The sequence below is a fragment of the Camelus bactrianus genome, unplaced genomic scaffold, assembly GCF_048773025.1.
Source record: "Camelus bactrianus isolate YW-2024 breed Bactrian camel unplaced genomic scaffold, ASM4877302v1 HiC_scaffold_44, whole genome shotgun sequence".
Lineage (NCBI taxonomy): Eukaryota > Metazoa > Chordata > Mammalia > Artiodactyla > Camelidae > Camelus > Camelus bactrianus.
In genome coordinates, this window is record NW_027413960.1 from 1,493,772 (window position 1) to 1,514,986 (window position 21,215).

The window sequence follows — 21,215 nt, forward strand, 5'->3', positions numbered from 1 at the left end:
ACTTTGTGTTCCCAACAAGCTAGGTGAAGGACGGCTTTCACACACACTTATCTCTCAGAACTGAGCATGTGGAGAGACGTTCGTTCATCTAGCACAAAGGGAACGGGTAGCATGAGAAACTTTTACTCTGGTTTCTCAGTCTGTTTCCTAGTGCCTGTTTGAAGTTCCTGCAGTTTTCACTGTAAAACCGTGTTGGAGCTAGTACCTACCCATATATATGTATGGAGTGGAGTTTGCAACTGAAAAGAAACTTTGTGTTCCCAACCAGCTAGGTGAAGGACGGCTTTCACACACAATTATATTTCAGAAATGAGCATGTGAAGAGACCTTCGTACATCTAGCAAAAAGGGAACTGGTTGCAGGAGAAACATTTACTCTGGTTTCTCAGTCTGTTTCCTAGTGCCGGTTTGAAGTTCCTGCAGTTTTCACTATAAAACCGAGTTTTAGCTTGTACCTCCCCATATATATGTAGGGAGTGGTGTTGGCAACTGAAGAGAAATTTTGTGTTCCCAAAAAGATATGTGAAGGACGGCTTTCACACACACATATCTCTCAGAACTGAGCATTTGGAGAGACGTTCGTTCATCTAGCACAAAGCGAACGGGTTGCAGGAGAAACTTTTCTATGGTTTCTCAGCCTGTTTCCTATTGCCGGTTAGAAGTTCCTACAGTTTTCAATGTAAAACCGAGTTGGAGATAGTACCTTCATATATATATGTACGGAGTGGAGTTTGCAACTGAAAAGAAACTTTGTGTTCCCAACAAGCTATGTGAATGACGGTTTTAACACACAATTATCTCTCAGAACTTAGCATGTGTAGAGACGTTCGTTCATGTAGCACAAATGGAACAGTTTGCAGGGGAAACTTTTACACTGGTTTCTCAGTCTGTTTCCTAGTGCCGGTTAGAATTTCCTGCAGTTTTCACTGTAAAACCGAGTTGGAGCTAGTACCTCCCCATATATATGTATGGAGTGGAGTTGGCAAATGAAGAGAAACTTTGTGTTCCCAAAAACCTAGTTGAAGGGCGGCTTTCACACACACTTATCTCTCAGAACTGAGCATGTGGAGAGACGTTCGTTCATCTAGTACAAAGGGAACAGGTTGCAGGAGAAACTTTTACTCTAGTTTCTCAGTCTGTTTCCTAGTGCCGGTTTGAAGTTCCTGCAGTTTTCACTGTAATACTGAGTTGGAGCTAGTACCTCCACATATATATGTATGTAGTCGAGTTTGCAACTGAAGAGAAACTTTGTGTTCCCAACAAGCTAGGTGAAGGACGGCTTTCACACACACATATCCCTCAGAACTGAGCATGTGGAGAGACGTTCGTTCATCTAGCACAAACGGAACGGGTTGCAGGAAAAACTTTTACTCTGGTTTCTCAGTTTGTTTCCTAGTGCCGGTTTGAAGTTCCTGCAGTTTTCACTGTAAAACAGAGTTGGAGCTAGTACCTCCCCATATATATGTATGGACTGGAGTTTGCAACTGAAAAGAAACTTTGTGTTCCCAACAAGCTAAGTGAAGGACGGCTTTCACACACACATATCTCTCAGAATTCTGCATGTGGAGAGACGTTCGTTCATCTAGCACAAAGGGAACGGGTGGCAGGAGAAATTTTTCTCAGGTTTCTCAGTCTGTTTCCTAGTGCCGGTTTGAAGTTCCTGCAGGTTTCACTGTAAAACCGAGTTGGAGCTAGTACCTCCCCATATATATGTATGGAGTGGAGTTTGCAACTGAAGAGAAACTTTGTGTTCCCCACAAGCTAGTTGAAGGACGGCTTTCACACACACATATCTCTCAGAACTGAGCATGTGGAGATACGTTCGTTTATCTAGCACAAAGGGAACGAGTTGCAGTGGAAACTTTTACTCTGGTTTCTCAGTCTGTTTCCTAGTGCCGGTTTGAAGTTCCTGCAGTTTTCACTGTAAACCCCAGTTGGAGCTAGTACCTTCCCATATATATGTACGGAGTGGAGCTTTCAACTGAAAAGAAACTTTGTGTTCCCAATAAGCTAGTTGAAGGACGGCTTTCACACACACATATCTCTCAGAACTAAGCATGTGGAGAGACGTTCGTTCAACTAGCACAAAGGGAACGGGTGGCAGGAGAAACTTTTACTCTGGTTTCTCAGTCTGTTTCCTAGTGCCGGTTTGAAGTTCCTGCAGTTTTCACTGTAAAACCCAGTTGGAGCTAGTACCTTCCCATATATATGTACGGAGTGGAGTTTTCAACTGAAAAGAAACTTTGTGTTCCCAATAAGCTAGTAGAAGGACGGCTTTCACACACACATATCTCTCAGAACTGAGCATGTGGAGAGACGTTCGTTCATCTAGCACAAAGGGAACGGGTGGCAGGAGAAACTTTTACTCTGCTTTCTCAGTCTGTTTCCTATTGCCGGTTTGAAGTTCCTGCAGTTTTCAATGTAAAACCGATTTGGAGCTAGTACCTCCCCATATATATGTATGGAGTGGAGTTTGCAACTGAAGAGAAACTTTGTGTTCCCCACAAGCTAGGTGAATGACGGCTTTCACACACACTTATCTCTCAGAACTGAGCATGTGGAGAGACGTTCGTTCATCTAGCACAAATGGAACGAGTTGCAGTGGAAACTTTTACTCTGGTTTCTCAGTCTGTTTCCTAGTGCCGGTTTGAAGTTCCTGCAGTTTTCACTGTAAAACCGATTTAGAGCTAGTAACTACCCATATATATGTATGGAGTGGAGTTGGCAACTGAAGAGAAACTTTGTGTTTCCAACAAGCAAGGTGAAGTACGGCTTTCACACACACTTATCTCTCAGAACTGAGCATTTGGAGAGACGTTCGTTCATCTAACACAAAGCGAACGGGTTGCAGGAGAAACTTTTCTATGGTTTCTCAGCCTGTTTCCTAGTGCCGGTTAGAAGTTCCTACAGTTTTCACTGTAAAACCGAGTTGGAGATAGTACCTCCATATATATATGTACGGAGTGGAGTTTGCAACTTAAAAGAAACTTTGTGTTCCCAACAAGCTAGGTGAAGGACGGCTTTCACACACACTTATCTCTCAGAACTTAGCATGTGGAGAGAAGTTCGTTCATGTAGCACAAAGGGAACAGTTTGCAGGGGAAATTTTACACTGGTTTCTCAGTCTGTTTCCTAGTGCCGGTATGAAGTTCCTGCAGTTTTCACTGTAAAAACGAGTTGGAGCTAGTACCTCCCCATATATATGTATGGAGTGGGGTTTGCAACTGAAGAGAAACTTTCTGTTCCCAACAACCTAGTTGAAGGGCGGCTTTCACACACACTTATGTCTCAGAACTGAGCATGAGGAGAGACGTTCGTTCATGTAGCACAAAGGGAACAGGTTGCAGGAGAAACTTTTACTCTAGTTTCTCAGTCTGTTTCCTAGAGCCGGTTTGAAGTTCCTGCAGTTTTCACTGTAATACCGAGTTGGAGCTAGTACCTCCCCATATATATGTATATAGTGGAGTTGGCATCTGAAGGGAAACTTTGTGTTCCCAACAAGCTAGGTGAAGGACGGCTTTCACACACAATTATCTCTCAGAACTGAGCATGTGGAGAGAGGTTCGTTCATCTAGCAAAAAGGGAACGGGTTGCAGGAGAAACTTTTACTCTGGTTTCTCAGTGTGTTTCCTAGTGCCGGTTTGAAGTTCCTGCAGTTTTCACTGTAAAACCGAGTTGGAGCTAGTACCTCCCCATATATATGTATGGAGTGGAGTTTGCAACTGAAAAGAAACTTTGTGTTCCTAACAAGCTAGTTGAAGGACGGCTTTCACACACACATAACTCTCAGAACTGAGCATGTGAAGAGACGTTCGTTGATCTAGCACAAAGGGAAAGGGTGGCAGGAGAAATTTTTCTCAGGTTTCTCAGTCTGTTTCCTAGTACCGGTTTGAAGTTCCTGCAGGTTTCACTGTAAAACCTAGTTGGAGCTAGTACTTCCCCATATTTATGTATGGAGTGGAGTTTGCAACTGAAGAGAAACTTTGTGTTCCCAACAATCTAGGTGAAGGACGGATTTCACACACACTTATCACTCAGAACTCAGCATGTGAAGAGACGTTCGTTCATCTAGCACTAAGGGAACGGGTTGCAGGAGAAACTTTTACTCTGCTTTCTCAGTCTGTTTCCTAGTGCCGGTTTGAAGTTCCTGCAGTTTTCACTGTAAAACCGAGTTGGAGCTAGTACCTACCCATATATATGTATGGAGTGGAGTTTGCAACTGAAAAGAAACTTTGTGTTCCCAACAACCTAGTTGAAGTACGGCTTTCACACACACTTGTCTCTCAGAACTGAGCATGTGAAGAGACCTTCGTTCATCTAGCAAAAAAGGAACTGGTTGCAGGAGAAACTTTTACTCGGGTTTCTCAGTCTGTTTCCTAGTGCCGGTTTGAAGTTCCTGCCGTTTTCACTATAAAACCGAGTTTTAGCTTGTACCTCCCCATATATATGTATGGAGTGGAGTTGGCAACTGAAGAGTAACTTTTTGTTCCCAAAAATCTATGTGAAGGACGGCTTTCACACACACATGTCTCTCAGAACTGAGCATGTGGAGAGACGTTCGTTCATCTAGCACAAAGGGAACAGGTTGCAGGAGAAATTTTCTATGGTTTCTCAGTCTGTTTCCTAGTGCCTGTTTGAAGTTCCTACAGTTTTCACTGTAAAACTGAGTTGGAGCTAGTACCTTCCCATATATATTTACGGAGTGGTGTTTGCAACTGAAAAGAAACTTTGTGTTCCCAACAAGCTAGTTGAATGACGGTTTTCACACACAATTATCGCGCAGAACTTAGCATGTGTAGAGACGTTCGTTCATGTAGCACAAAGGGAACAGTTTGCAGGGAAACTTTTACACTGGTTTCTTAGTCTGTTTCCTAGTGCCGGTTAGAATTTCCTGCAGTTTTCACTGTAAAACCGAGTTGGAGCTAGTACCTCCCCATATATATGTATAGAGTGGTGTTTGCAACTGAAGAGAAACTTTGTGTTCCCAACAAGCTAGGTGAAGTGCGGTTTTCATACACACTTATTTCTCAGAACTGAGCATGTGGAGAGACGTTCGTTCATCTAGCACAAAAGGAACGGGTTGCAGGAGAAACTTTTACTCTAGTTTATCAGTCTGTTCCTAGTGCCGGTTTGAAATTCCTGCAGGTTTCACTGTAAAACCGATTTGGAGCTAGGAACTCCCCATATATATGTATGGAGTGGAGTTTGCAACTGAAGAGAAACTTTGTGTTCCCAAAAAGCTAGCTGAAGGGCGGCTTTCATACACACTTATCTCTCAGAACTGAGCATGTGGAGAGACGTTCGTTCAACTAGCACAAAGGGAACGGGTTGCAAGAGAAACTTTTACTCTGGATTCTCAATCTGTTTCCTAGTGCCGGTTTGAAGTTCCTGCAGTTTTCACTGTAAAACCGAGTTGGAGCTAGTACCTCCCCATATATATCTATGGACTGGAGTTTGCAACTGAAGAGAAAATTTGTGTTCCCAACAAGCTATGTAAAGGACGGCTTTCACACACACTTATCTCTCAGAACTGAGCATGTGGAGAGAGGTTCGTTCATCTAGCACAAAGGGAACGGTTTGCAGGAGAAACTTTTACTCTGGTTTCTCAGTCTGTTTCCTAGTGCCGGTTTGAAGTTCCTGCAGTTTTCACTGTAAACCCCAGTTGGAGCTAGTACCTTCCCATATATATGTACGGAGTGGAGCTTTCAACTGAAAAGAAACTTTGTGTTCCCAATAAGCTAGTTGAAGAACGGCTTTCACACACACATATCTCTCAGAACTGAGCATGTGGAGAGACGTTCGTTCATCTAGCACAAAGGGAACGGGTGGCAGGAGAAACTTTTACTCTGGTTTCTCAGTCTGTTTCCTAGTGCCGGTTTGAAGTTCCTGCAGTTTTCACTGTAAAACCCAGTTGGAGCTAGTACCTTCCCATATATATGTACGGAGTGGAGTTTTCAACTGAAAAGAAACTTTGTGTTCCCAATAAGCTAGTAGAAGGACGGCTTTCACACACACATATCTCTCAGAACTGAGCATGTGGAGAGACGTTCGTTCATCTAGCACAAAGGGAACGGGTGGCAGGAGAAACTTTTACTCTGCTTTCTCAGTCTGTTTCCTATTGCCGGTTTGAAGTTCCTGCAGTTTTCAATGTAAAACCGAGTTGGAGCTAGTACCTGCCCATATATATGTATGGAGTGGAGTTTGCAACTGAAGAGAAACTTTGTGTTCCCCACAAGCTAGGTGAATGACGGCTATCACACACACTTATCTCTCAGAACTGAGCATGTGGAGAGACGTTCGTTCATCTAGCACAAAGGGAACCAGTTGCAGTGGAAACTTTTACTCTGGTTTCTCAGTCTGTTTCCTAGTGCCGGTTTGAAGTTCCTGCAGTTTTCACTGTAAAACCGATTTAGAGCTAGTAACTACCCATATATATGTATGGAGTGGAGTTGGCAACTGAAGAGAAACTTTGTGTTTCCAACAAGCAAGGTGAAGTACGGCTTTCACACACACTTATCTCTCAGAACTGAGCATTTGGAGAGACGTTCGTTCATCTAACACAAAGCGAACGGGTTGCAGGAGAAACTTTTCTATGGTTTCTCAGCCTGTTTCCTAGTGCCGGTTAGAAGTTCCTACAGTTTTCACTGTAAAACCGAGTTGGAGATAGTACCTCCATATATATATGTACGGAGTGGAGTTTGCAACTTAAAAGAAACTTTGTGTTCCCAACAAGCTAGGTGAAGGACGGCTTTCACACACACTTATCTCTCAGAACTTAGCATGTGGAGAGACGTTCGTTCATGTAGCACAAAGGGAACAGTTTGCAGGGGAAATTTTACACTGGTTTCTCAGTCTGTTTCCTAGTGCCGGTATGAAGTTCCTGCAGTTTTCACTGTAAAACCGAGTTGGAGCTAGTACCTCCCCATATATATGTATGGAGTGGGGTTTGCAACTGAAGAGAAACTTTCTGTTCCCAACAACCTAGTTGAAGGGCGGCTTTCACACACACTTATGTCTCAGAACTGAGCATGTGGAGAGACGTTCGTTCATGTAGCACAAAGGGAACAGGTTGCAGGAGAAACTTTTACTCTATTTTCTCAGTCTGTTTCCTAGAGCCGGTTTGAAGTTCATGCAGTTTTTACTGTAATACCGAGTTGGAGCTAGTACCTCCCCATATATATGTATATAGTGGAGTTGGCATCTGAAGGGAAACTTTGTGTTCCCAACAAGCTAGGTGAAGGACTTCTTCACACACAATTATCTCTCAGAACTGAGCATGTGGAGAGAGGTTCGTTCATCTAGCAAAAAGGGAACGGGTTGCAGGAGAAACTTTTACTCTGGTTTCTCAGTCTGTTTCCTAGTGCCGGTTTGAGGTTCCTGCAGTTTTCACTGTAAAACCGAGTTGGAGCTAGTACCTCCCCATATATATGTATGGAGTGGGGTTTGCAACTGAAAAGAAACTTTGTGTTCCTAACAAGCTAGTTGAAGGACGGCTTTCACACACACATAACTCTCAGAACTGAGCATGTGAAGAGACGTTCGTTGATCTAGCACAAAGGGAAAGGGTGGCAGGAGAAATTTTTCTCAGGTTTCTCAGTCTGTTTCCTAGTACCGGTTTGAAGTTCCTGCAGGTTTCACTGTAAAACCGAGTTGGAGCTAGTACTTCCCCATATTTATGTATGGAGTGGAGTTTGCAACTGAAGAGAAACTTTGTGTTCCCAACAATCTAGGTGAAGGACGGATTTCACACACACTTATCACTCAGAACTCAGCATGTGAAGAGACTTTCGTTCATCTAGCACTAAGGGAACGGGTTGCAGGAGAAACTTTTACTCTGCTTTCTCAGTCTGTTTCCTACTGCCGGTTTGAAGTTCCTGCAGTTTTCACTGTAAAACCGAGTTGGAGCTAGTACCTACCCATATAAATGTATGGAGTGGAGTTGGCAACTGAAGAGAAACTTTGTGTTCCCAACAAGCTAGGTGAAGTACGGTTTTCACACACACTTATCTCTCAGAACTGAGCATGTGGAGAGACGTTCGTTCATCTAGCTCAAAGGGAACGGGTTGCAGGAGAAACTTTTACTCTGGTTTCTCAGTCTGTTTCCTAGTGCCTGTTTGAAGTTCTTGCAGTTTTCACTGTAAAACCGAGTTGGAGCTAGTACCTCCCCATATATATGTATGGAGTGGAGTTTGCAACTGAAAAGAAACTTTGTGTTCCCAACAACCTAGGTGAATTACGGCTTTCACACACACTTGTCTCTCAGAACTGAGCATGTGAAGAGACCTTCGTTCATCTAGCAAAAAGGGAACTGGTTGCAGGAGAAACTTTTACTCTGGTTTCTCAGTCTGTTTCCTAGTGCCGGTTTGAAGTTCCTGCCGTTTTCACTATAAAACCGAGTTTTAGCTTGTACCTCCCCATATATATGTATGGAGTGGAGTTGGCAACTGAAGAGTAACTTTTCGTTCCCAAAAATCTATGTGAAGGACGGCTTTCACACACACATGTCTCTCAGAACTGAGCATGTGGAGAGACGTTCGTTCATCTAGCACAAAGGGAACAGGTTGCAGGAGAAATTTTCTATGGTTTCTCAGTCTGTTTCCTAGTGCCTGTTTGAAGTTCCTACAGTTTTCACTGTAAAACTGAGTTGGAGCTAGTACCTTCCCATATATATTTACGGAGTGGTGTTTGCAACTGAAAAGAAACTTTGTGTTCCCAACAAGCTAGTTGAATGACGGTTTTCACACACAATTATCGCTCAGAACTTAGCATGTGTAGAGACGTTCGTTCATGTAGCACAAAGGGAACAGTTTGCAGGGAAACTTTTACACTGGTTTCTTAGTCTGTTTCCTAGTGCCGGTTAGAATTTCCTGCAGTTTTCACTGTAAAACCGAGTTGGAGCTAGTACCTCCCCATATATATGTATAGAGTGGTATTTGCAACTGAAGAGAAACTTTGTGTTCCCAACAAGCTAGGTGAAGTGAGGTTTTCATACACACTTATTTCTCAGAACTGAGCATGTGGAGAGACGTTCGTTCATCTAGCACAAAAGGAACGGGTTGCAGGAGAAAATTTTACTCTAGTTTATCAGTCTGTTCCTAGTGCCGGTTTGAAGTTCCTGCAGGTTTCACTGTAAAACCGATTTGGAGCTAGGAACTCCCCATATATATGTATGGAGTGGAGTTTGCAACTGAAGAGAAACTTTGTGTTCCCAAAAAGCTAGCTGAAGGGCGGCTTTCATACACACTTATCTCTCAGAACTGAGCATGTGGAGAGACGTTCGTTCAACTAGCACAAAGGGAACGGGTTGCAAGAGAAACTTTTACTCTGGATTCTCAATCTGTTTCCTAGTGCCGGTTTGAAGTTCCTGCAGTTTTCACTGTAAAACCGAGTTGGAGCTAGTACCTCCCCATATATATCTATGGACTGGAGTTTGCAACTGAAGAGAAAATTTGTGTTCCCAACAAGCTATGTAAAAGACGGCTTTCACACACACTTATCTCTCAGAACTGAGCATGTGGAGAGAGGTTCGTTCATCTAGCACAAAGGGAACGGTTTGCAGGAGAAACTTTTACTCTGCTTTCTCAGTCTGTTTCCTAGTGCCGGTTTGAAGTTCCTGCAGTTTTCACTGTAAAACCGAGTTGGAGCTAGTACCTACCCATATAAATGTATGGAGTGGAGTTGGCAACTGAAGAGAAACTTTGTGTTCCCAACAAGCTAGGTGAAGTACGGTTTTCACACACACTTATCTCTCAGAACTGAGCATGTGGAGAGACGTTCGTTCATCTAGCTCAAAGGGAACGGGTTGCAGGAGAAACTTTTACTCTGGTTTCTCAGTCTGTTTCCTAGTGCCTGTTTGAAGTTCTTGCAGTTTTCACTGTAAAACCGAGTTGGAGCTAGTACCTCCCCATATATATGTATGGAGTGGAGTTTGCAACTGAAAAGAAACTTTGTGTTCCCAACAACCTAGGTGAAGTACGGCTTTCACACACACTTGTCTCTCAGAACTGAGCATGTGAAGAGACCTTCGTTCATCTAGCACAAAGGGAACAGGTTGCAGGAGAAATTTTCTATGGTTTCTCAGTCTGTTTCCTAGTGCCTGTTTGAAGTTCCTACAGTTTTCACTGTAAAACTGAGTTGGAGCTAGTACCTTCCCAAATATATTTACGGAGTGGTGTTTGCAACTGAAAAGAAACTTTGTGTTCCCAACAAGCTAGTTGAATGACGGTTTTCACACACAATTATCGCTCAGAATTTAGCATGTGTAGAGACGTTCGTTCATGTAGCACAAAGGGTACAGTTTGCAGGGAAACTTTTACACTGGTTTCTTAGTCTGTTTCCTAGTGCCGGTTAGAATTTCCTGCAGTTTTCACTGTAAAACCGAGTTGGAGCTAGTACCTCCCCATATATATGTATAGAGTGGTGTTTGCAACTGAAGAGAAACTTTGTGTTCCCAACAAGCTAGGTGAAGTGCGGTTTTCATACACACATATTTCTCAGAACTGAGCATGTGGAGAGACGTTCGTTCATCTAGCACAAAAGGAACGGGTTGCAGGAGAAAATTTTACTCTAGTTTATCAGTCTGTTCCTAGTGCCGGTTTGAAGTTCCTGCAGGTTTCACTGTAAAACCGATTTGGAGCTAGGAACACCCCATATATATGTATGGAGTGGAGTTTGCAACTGAAGAGAAACTTTCTGTTCCCAAAAAGCTAGCTGAAGGGCGGCTTTCATACACACTTATCTCTCAGAACTGAGCATGTGGAGAGACGTTCGTTCAACTAGCACAAAGGGAACGGGTTGCAAGAGAAACTTTTACTCTGGATTCTCAATCTGTTTCCTAGTGCCGGTTTGAAGTTCCTGCAGTTTTCACTGTAAAACCGAGTTGGAGCTAGTACCTCCCCATATATATCTATGGACAGGAGTTTGCAACTGAAGAGAAAATTTGTGTTCCCAACAAGCTATGTAAAGGACGGCTTTCACACACACTTATCTCTCAGAACTGAGCATGTGGAGAGAGGTTCGTTCATCTAGCACAAAGGGAACGGTTTGCAGGAGAAACTTTTACTCTGCTTTCTCAGTCTGTTTCCTAGTGCCGGTTTGAAGTTCCTCCAGTTTTCACTGTAAAATCGAGTTGGAGCTTGTACATCCCCATATATATGTATGGAGTGGTGTTTGCAACTGAAGAGAAACTTTGTGTTCAAAACAAGCTAGGTGAAGGACGGCTTTCACACACACATATCTCTCAGAACTGAGCATGTGGAGAGACGTTCGTTCATCTAGCACAAAGGGAATGGGTTGCAGGAGAAACTTTTACTCTGGTATCTCAGTCTGTTTCCTAGTGCCGGTTTGAAGTTCCTGCAGGTTTCACTGTAAATCCGAGTTGGAGCTAGTACCTCCCCATATATATGTATGGAGTGGAATTTGCAACTGAAGAGAAAATTTGTGTTCCCAACAAGCTAGGTGAAGGACGGCTTTCACACACACTTATCTCTCAGAACTGAACATGTGGAGAGACGTTCGTTCATCTAGCACAAAGGGAACGGTTGGCAGGAGAAAATTTTCTCAGGTTTCCTAGTCTGTTTCCTAGTGCCGGTTTGAAGTTCCTGCAGGTTTCACTGTAAACCCGAGTTGGAGCTAGTATCCCCCATATATATGTATGGAGTGGAGTTTGCAACTAAAGAGAAACTTTGTGTTCCCAACAAGCTAGGTGAAGGACGGCTTTCACACACACTTATCTCTCAGAACTGAGCATGTGGAGAGACGTTCGTTCATCTAGCACAAAGGGAACGGGTTGCAGGAGAAACTTTTACTCTGCTTTCTCAGTCAGTTTCCTAGTGCCGGTTTGAAGTTCCTGCAGTTTTCACTGTAAAACCGAGTTGGAGCTAGTACCTGCCCATATATATGTATGGACTGGAGTTTGTAACTAAAGAGAAAATTTGTGTTCCCTACAAGCTAGGTAAAGGACGGCTTTCACACACACTTATCTCTCAGAACTGAGCATGTGGAGAGAGGTTCGTACATCTAGCACAAATGGAACGGTTTGCAGGAGAAACTTTTACTCTGCTTTCTCAGTCTGTTTCCTAGTGCCGGTTTGAAGTTCCTGCAGTTTTCACTGTAAAACCGAGTTGGAGCTAGTACATCCCCATATATATGTATGGTGTGGTGTTTGCAACTGAAAAGAAACTTTGTGTTCCCAACAAGCTAGGTGAAGGACGGCTTTCACACACACATATCTCTCAGAACTGAGCATGTGGAGAGACGTTCGTTCATCAAGCACAAAGGGAAAGGGTGGCAGGAGAAACTTTTCTCAGGTTTTTCAGTCTGTTTCCTAGTGCCAGTTTGAAGTTCCTGCAGGTTTCACTGTAAATCCGAGTTGGAGCTAGTACCTCCCCATATATATGTATGGAGTGGAATTTGCAACTGAAAAGAAACTTTGTGTTCCCAATAAGCTAGTTGAAGGACGGCTTTCACACACACATATCTCTCAGAACTGAGCATGTGGAGAGACGTTCGTTCATCTAGCACAAATGGAACGGGTGGCAGGAGAAACATTTCTCAGGTTTTTCAGTCTGTTTCCTAGTGCCGGTTTGAAGTTCCTGCAGGTTTCACTGTAAAACCGAGTTGGAGCTAGTACCTCCCCATATATATGTACGCATTGGAGTTTGCAACTGAAGAGAAACTTTGTGTTCCCAAAAACTAGGTGAAGGACGGCTTTCACACACACTTATCTTTCAGAACTGAGCATGAGGAGAGAGGTTCGTTCATCTAGCACAAAGGGAACGGGTTACAAGAGAAACTTTTACTCTGGTTTCTCAGTCTGTTTCCTAGTGCCGGTTTGAAGTTCCAGCAGTTTTCACTGTAAAACCGAGTTGGAGCTAGTACCTTCCCATATATATGTATGGAGTGGAGTTGTCAACTGAAGAGAAACTTTGTGTTCCCCACAAGCTAGGTGAAGGACGGCTTTCACACACAATTATCTCTCAGAACTAGGCATGTGGAGAGACGTTCATTCATCTAGCACAAAGGGAACGGGTTGCAGGAGAAACTTTTACTCTGGTTTCTCAGTCTGTTTCCTAGTGCCGGTTTGGAGTTCCTGCAGTTTTCACTGTAAAACCGAGTTGGAGCTAGTACCTCCCAATATATATATATGGACTGGAGTTTGCAAATGAAAAGAAACTTTGTGTTCCCAACAAGCTAGTTGAAGGACGGATTTCACACACACTTATCTCTCAGAACTGAGCATGTGAAGAGACCTTCGTTCATCTAGCAAAAAGGGAACGGGTTGCATGAGAAACTTTTACTCTGCTTTCTCAGTCTGTTTCCTAGTGCCGGTAAGAATTTCCTGCAGTTTTCACTGTAAAACCGAGTTGGAGCTATTACCTCCCCATATATATGTATGGAGTGGAGTTTGCAACTGAAGAGAAACTTTGTGTTCCCAACAACCTAGTTGAAGGGCGACTTTCACACACACATATCTCTCAGAACTGAGCATGTGGAGAGACGTTCGTTCATCTAGCACAAAGGGAACAGGTTGCAGGAGAAACTTTTACTCTAGTTTCTAAGTCTGTTTCCTAGTGCCGGTTTGAAGTTCCTGCATTTTTCACTGTAAAACCGAGTTGGAGCTAGTACCTCCCCATATATATGTATGGCGTGGAGTTTGCAACTGAAAAGAAACTATGTGTTCCCAATAAGCTATGTGAAGGACGGCTTTCACACACACAAATCTCTCAGAACTGAGCATGTGGAGAGACGTTCGTTCATCTAGCACAAAGGGAACGGGAGGCAGCAGAAATTTTTCTCAGGTTTCTCAGTCTGTTTCCTAGTGCCGGTTTGAAGTTCCTGCAGGTTTCACTGTAAAACCGAGTTGGAGCTAGTACCTCCCCATATATATGTATGGATTGTAGTTTGCAAATGAAGAGAAAGTTTGTGTTCCCAACAAGCTAGGTGAAGGACGGCTTTCACACACACTAATCTCTCAGAACTGAGCATGAGGAGAGAGGTTCGTTCATCTAGCACAAAGGGAACGGGTTGCAGCTGAAACTTTTACTCTGCTTTCTCAGTCTGTTTCCTAGTGCCGGTTTGAAGTTCCTGCAGTTTTCACTGTAAAACCGAGTTGGAGCTTGTACCTCCCCATATATATGAATGGAGTGGAGTTTGCAACTGAAGAGAAACTTTGTGTTCCCCACAAGCTAGGTGAAGGACGGCTTTCACACACACTTATCTCTCAGAACTGAGCATGTGGAGAGACGTTCGTTCATCTAGCACAAAGGGAACGAATTGCAGTGGAAACTTTTACTCTGGTTTCTCAGTCTGTTTCCTAGTGCCGGTATGAAGTTCCTGCAGTTTTCACTGTAAAACCGAGTTGGAGCTAGTACCTACCAATATATATTTATGGAGTGGAGTTTGCAACTGAAGAGAAACTTTGTGTTCCCAACAAGCTAGGTGAAGCACGGCTTTCACACACACTTGTCTCTCAGAACTGAGCATGTGAAGAGACCTTCGTTCATCTAGCAAAAGAGAACAGTTTGCAGGAGAAACTTTTACTCTGGTTTCTCAGTCTGTTTCCTAGTGCCGGTTTGAAGTTCCTGCAGGTTTCACTGTAAATTCGAGTTTGAGCTAGTACCTTCCCATATATATGTATGGAGTGGAATTTGCAACTGAAGAGAAACTTTGTGTTCCCAACAACCTAGGTGAAGGACGGCTTTCACACACACTTATCTCTCAGACCTGAGCATGTGGAGAGACGTTCGTTCATCTAGCACAAAGGGAACGGGTGGCAGGAGAAACTTTTCTCAGGTTTCCTAGTCTGTTTCCTAGTGCCGGTTTGAAGTTCCTGCAGGTTTCACTGTAAAACCGAGTTGGAGCTAGTACCTCCCCATATATATGTATGGAGTGGAGTTTGCAACTGAAAAGAAACTTTGTGTTCCCAACAAGCTAGCTGAAGGACGGCTTTCACACACAATTATCTCTCAGAACTGAGCATGTGGAGAGACGTTCGTTCATCTAGCACAAAGGGAACGGGTTGAAGGAGAAACTTTTACTCTGGTTTCTCAGTCAGTTTCCTAGTGCCGGTTTGGAGTTCCTGCAGTTTTCACTGTAAAACCGAGTTGGAGCTAGTACCTCCCAATATATATATATGGACTGGAGTTTGCAAATGAAAAGAAAATTTGTGTTCCCAACAAGCTAGTTGAAGGACGGATTTCACACACACTTATCTCTCAGAACTGAGCATGTGAAGAGACCTTCGTTCATCTAGCAAAAAGGGAACGGGTTGCAGGAGAAACTTTTACTCTGGTTTCTCAGTCTGTTTCCTAGTGCCGGTTAGAGTTTCCTGCAGTTTTCACTGTAAAACCGAGTTGGAGCTATTACCTCCCCATATATATGTATGGAGTGGAGTTTGCAACTGAAGAGAAACTTTGTGTTCCCAACAACCTAGTTGAAGGGCGGCTTTCACACACACTTATCTCTCAGAACTGAGCATGTGGAGAGACGTTCGTTCATCTAGCACAAAGTGAACAGGTTGCAGGAGAAACTTTTACTCCAGTTTCTAAGTCTGTTTCCTAGTGCCGGTTTGAAGTTCCTTCAGTTTTCACTGTAAAACCGTGTTGGAGCTAGTACCTCCCCATATATATGTATGGAGTGGAGTTTGCAACTGAAAAGAAACTTTGTGTTCCCTATAAGCTAGGTGAAGGACGGCTTTCACACACACAAATCTCTCAGAACTGAGCATGTGGAGAGACGTTCGTTCATCTAGCACAAAGGGAACGGGTTGCAGCTGAAACTTTTACTCTGCTTTCTCAGTCTGTTTCCTAGTGCCGGTTTGAAGTTCCTGCAGTTTTCACTGTAAAAACGAGTTGGAGCTAGTACCTCCCCATATATATGTATGGAGTGGGGTTTGCAACTAAAGAGAAACTTTGTGTTCCCCACAAGCTATGTGAAGGACGGCTTTCACACACACTTATCTCTCAGAACTGAGCATGTGGAGAGACGTTCGTTCATCTAGCACAAATGAAACGAGTTGCAGTGGAAACTTTTACTCTGGTTTCTCAGTCTGTTTCCTAGTGCCGGTTTGAAGTTCCTGCAGTTTTCACTGTAAAACCGAGTTGGAGCTAGTACCTACCCATATATATGTATGGAGTGGAGATGGCAACTGAAGAGAAACTTTGTGTTCCCAACAAGCTAGGTGAAGTATGGCTTTCACACACACTTATCTCTCAGAACTGAGCATGTGGAGAGACGTTCGTTCATCTAGCACAAAGGGAACTGGTTGCAGGAGAAACTTTTACTCTGCTTTCTCAGTCTGTTTCCTAGTGCCGGTTTGAAGTTCCTGCAGTTTTCACTGTAAAACCGAGTTGGAGCTAGTACCTCCCCATATATATGTATGGAGTGGAGTTTGCAACTGAAAAGAAACATTGTGTACCCAACAAGCTAGGTGAAGGACGGCTTTCACACACACTTGTCTCTCAGAACTGAGCATGTGAAGAGACATTCGTTCATCTAGCAAAAGAGAACAGGTTGCAGGAATAACTTTTACTCTGGTTTCTCAGTCTGTTTCCTAGTGCCGGTTTGAAGTTCCTGCAGGTTTCACTGTAAATTCGAGTTTGAGCTAGTACCTCCCCTTATATATGTATGGAGTGGAATTTGCAACTGAAGAGAAACTTTGTGTTCCCAACAACCTAGATGAAGGACGGCTTTCACACACACTTATCTCTCAGAACTGAGCATGTGGAGAGACGTTCGTTCATCTAGCACAAATGGAACGGGTGGCAGGAGAAACTTTTCTCAGGTTTCCTAGTCTTTTTCCTAGTGCCGGATTGAAGTTCCTGCAGGTTTCACTGTAAAACCGAGTTGGAGCTAGTACCTCCCCATATATATGTATGGAGTGGAGTTTGCAACTGAAGAGAAACTTTGTGTTCCCAACAAGCTAGCTGAAGGACGGCTTTCACACACAATTATATCTCAGATCTGAGCATGTGGAGAGAGGTTCGTTCATTTAGCACAAAGGGAACGGATAGCAGGAGAAACTTTTACTCTGTTTCTTAGTCTGTTTCCTAGTCCCGGTTTGAAGTTCATGCAGTTTTCACTGTAAAACCGAGTTGGAGCTAGTACCTCCCCATATATATGTATGGACTGGATTTTACAACTGAAGAGAAACTTTGTGTTCCCAACAAGCTAGGTGAAGGACGGCTTTCACACACACAAATCTCTCAGACTGAGCATGTGGAGAGACGTTCGTTCATCTAGCACAAAGGGAACGGGAGGCAGGAGAAACTTTTCTCAGGTTTCTCAGTCTGTTTCCTAGTGCCGGTTTGAAGTTCCTGCAGGTTTCACTGTAAAACCGAGTTGGAGCTAGTACCTCCCCATATATATGTATGGATTGGAGTTTGCAACTGAAGAGAAAGTTTGTGTTCCCAACAAGCTAGGTGAAGGACGGCTTTCACACACACTAATCTCTCAGAACTGAGCATGAGGAGAGAGGTTCGTTCATCTAGCACAAAGGGAACGGGTTGCAGCTGAAACTTTTACTCTGGTTTCTCAGTCTGTTTCCTAGTGCCGGTTTGAAGTTCCTGCAGTTTTGACTGTAAAACCGAGTTGGAGCTAGTACCTACCCATATATATGTATGGAGTGGAGTTGGCATCTGAAGAGAAACTTTGTGTTCCCAACAAGCTAGGTGAAGTACGGCTTTCACACACACTTATCTCTCAGAAATGAGCATGTGGAGAGACGTTCGTTCATCTAGCACAAAGGGAACTGGTTGCAGGAGAAACTTTTACTCTGCTTTCTCAGTCTGTTTCCTAGTGCCGGTTTGAAGTTCCTGCAGTTTTCACTGTAAAACCGAGTTGGAGCTAGTACCTCCCCATATATATGTATGGAGTGGAGTTTGCAACTGAAAAGAAACATTGTGTACCCAACAACCTAGGTGAAGGACGGCTTTCACACACACTTGTCTCTCAGAACTGAGCATGTGAAGAGACCTTCGTTCATCTAGCAAAAGGGAACAGGTTGCAGGAGAAACTTTTACTCTGGTTTCTCAGTCTGTTTCCTAGTGCCGGTTTGAAGTTCCTGCAGGTTTCACTGTAAATTCGAGTTTGAGCTAGTACCTCCCCATATATATGTATGGAGTGGAATTTGCAACTGAAGAGAAACTTTGTTTTCCCAACAACCTAGGTGAAGGACGGCTTTCACACACACTTATCTCTCAGAACTGAGCATGTGGAGAGACGTTCGTTCATCTAGCACAAATGGAACGGGTGGCAGGAGAAACTTTTCTCAGGTTTCCTAGTCTGTTTCCTAGTGCCGGTTTGAAGTTCCTGCAGGTTTCACTGTAAAACCGAGTTGGATCTAGTACCTCCCCATATATATGTATGGAGTGGAGTTTGCAACTGAAGAGAAACTTTGTGTTCCCAACAAGCTAGCTGAAGGACGGCTTTCACACACAATTATCTCTCAGATCTGAGCATGTGGAGAGAGGTTCGTTCATTTAGCACAAAGGGAACGGATAGCAGGAGAAACTTTTACTCTGTTTCTTAGTCTGTTTCCTAGTGCCGGTTTGAAGTTCATGCAGTTTTCACTGTAAAACCGAGTTGGAGCTAGTACCTCCCCATATATATGTATGGACTGGATTCTGCAACTGAAGAGAAACTTTGTGTTCCCAACAAGCTAGGTGAAGGACGGCTTTCACACACACAAATCTCTCAGACTGAGCATGTGGAGAGACGTTCGTTCATCTAGCACAAAGGGAACGGGAGGCAGGAGAAACTTTTCTCAGGTTTCTCAGTCTGTTTCCTAGTGCCGGTTTGAAGTTCCTGCAGGTTTCACTGTAAAACCGAGTTGGAGCTAGTACCTCCCCATATATATGTATGGAGTGGAGTTTGCAACTGAAGAGAAACTTTGTGTTCCCAACAAGCTAGGTGAAGGACGGCTTTCACACACACTAATCTCTCAGAACTGAGCATGAGGAGAGAGGTTCGTTCATCTAGCACAAAGGGAACGGGTTGCAGCTGAAACTTTTACTCTGGTTTCTCAGTCTGTTTCCTAGTGCCGGTTTGAAGTTCCTGCAGTTTTGACTGTAAAACCGAGTTGGAGCTAGTACCTACCCATATATATGTATGGAGTGGAGTTGGCAACTGAAGAGAAACTTTGTGTTCCCAACAAGCTAGGTGAAGTACGGCTTTCACACACACTTATCTCTCAGAACTGAGCATGTGGTGAGACGTTCGTTCATCTAGCACAAAGGGAACTGGTTGCAGGAGAAACTTTTACTCTGCTATCTCAGTCTGTTTCCTAGTGCCGGTTTGATGTTCCTGTAGTTTTCACTGTAAAACCGAGTTGGAGCTAGTACCTCCCCATATATATGTATGGAGTGGAGTTTGCAACTGAAAAGAAACATTGTGTACCCAAAAACCTAGGTGAAGGACGGCTTTCACACACACTTGTCTCTCAGAACTGACCATGTGAAGAGACCTTCGTTCATCTAGCAAAAGGGAACAGTTTGCAGGAGAAACTTTTACTCTGGTTTCTCAGTCTGTTTCCTAGTGCCGGTTTGAAGTTCCTGCAGGTTTCACTGTAAATTCGAGTTTGAGCTAGTACCTCCCCATATATATGTATGGAGTGGAATTTGCAACTGAAGAGAAACTTTGTGTTTCCAACAAGCTAGGTGAAGGACGGCTTTCACACACACATATCTCTCAGAATTGAGCATGTGGAGAGACGTTCGTTCATCTAGCACAAAGGGAACGGGTTGCAGGGGAAACTTTTACTCTGGTTTCTCAGTCTGTTTCCTAGTGCCGGTTTGAAGTTCCTGCAGTTTTCACTGTAAAACCGAGTTGGAGCTAGTACCTCAACATATATATGTATGGAGTGGAGTTTGCAACTGAAAAAACTTTGTGTTCCCAACAAGCTAGGTGAAGGGCGGCTTTCACACTCACATATCTCTCAGAACTGAGCATGTGGAGAGACGTTCGTTCATCTAGCACAAAGGGAACGGGTTGCAGGAGAAACTTTTACTCTGGTTTCTCAGTCTGTTTCCTAGTGCCGGTTTGAAATTCTTGCAGTTTTCATTGTAAAACAGAGTTGGAGCTAGAACCTCCCCATATATATGTATGGAGTGGAGTTTGCAACTGAAAAGAAACTTTGTGTTCCCAACAAGCTAGGTGAAGGACGGATTTCACACACACTTATCTTTCAGAACTGAGCATGTGAAGAGACCTTCGTTCGTCTAGCAAAAAGGGAACTGGTTGCAGGAGAAACTTTTACTCTGGTTTCTCAGTCTGTTTCCTAGTGCCGGTTTGAAGTTCCTGCATGTTTCACTGTAAAACCGATTTGGAGCTAGTACCTCCCCATATATATGTATGGAGTGGAGTTTGCAACTGAAAAGAAACTTTGTGTTCCCAACAAGCTATGTGAAGGACGGCTTTCACACACATATCTCTCAGAATTGAGCATGTGGAGAGACGTTCGTTCATCTAGCAAAATGGGAACTGGTTGCAGGAGAAACTTTTACTCTAGTTTCTCATTCTGTTTCCTAGTGCCGGTTTGAAGTTCCTGCAGGTTTCACTGTAAAACCGATTTGGAGCTAGGAACTCCCCATATATACGTATGGAGTGGAGTTGGCAACTGAAGAGAAACTTTGTGTTCCCAAAAAGCTAGCAGAATGGCGGCTTTCACTCACACTTATCTCTCAGAACTGAGCATGTGGAGAGACGTTCGTTCATCTAGCACAAAGGGAACGGGTGGCAGGAGAAACTTTTCTCAGTTTTCCTAGTCTGTTTCCTAGTGCCGGTTTGAAGTTCCTGCAGGTTTCACTGTAAATCCGAGTTGGAGCTATTATCCCCCATATATATGTATGGAGTGGAGTTTGCAACTGAAGAGAAACTTTGTGTTCCCAACAAGCTAGGTGAAGGACGGCTTTCACACACACTTATCTCTCAGAACTGAGCATGTGGAGAGAGGTTCGTTCATCTAGCACAAAGGGAACGGGTTGCAGGAGAAACTTTTACTCTGGTTTCTCAGTCTGTTTCCTAGTGCCGGTTTGAAGTTCCTGCAGTTTTCACTGTAAAACCGAGTTGGAGCTAGTACCTCCCCATATATATGTATGGACTGTAGTTTGTAACTGAAGAGAAAATTTGTGTTCCCAACAAGCTAGGTAAAGGACGGCTTTCACACACACTTATCTCTCAGAACTGAGCATGTGGAGAGAGGTTCGTACATCTAGCACA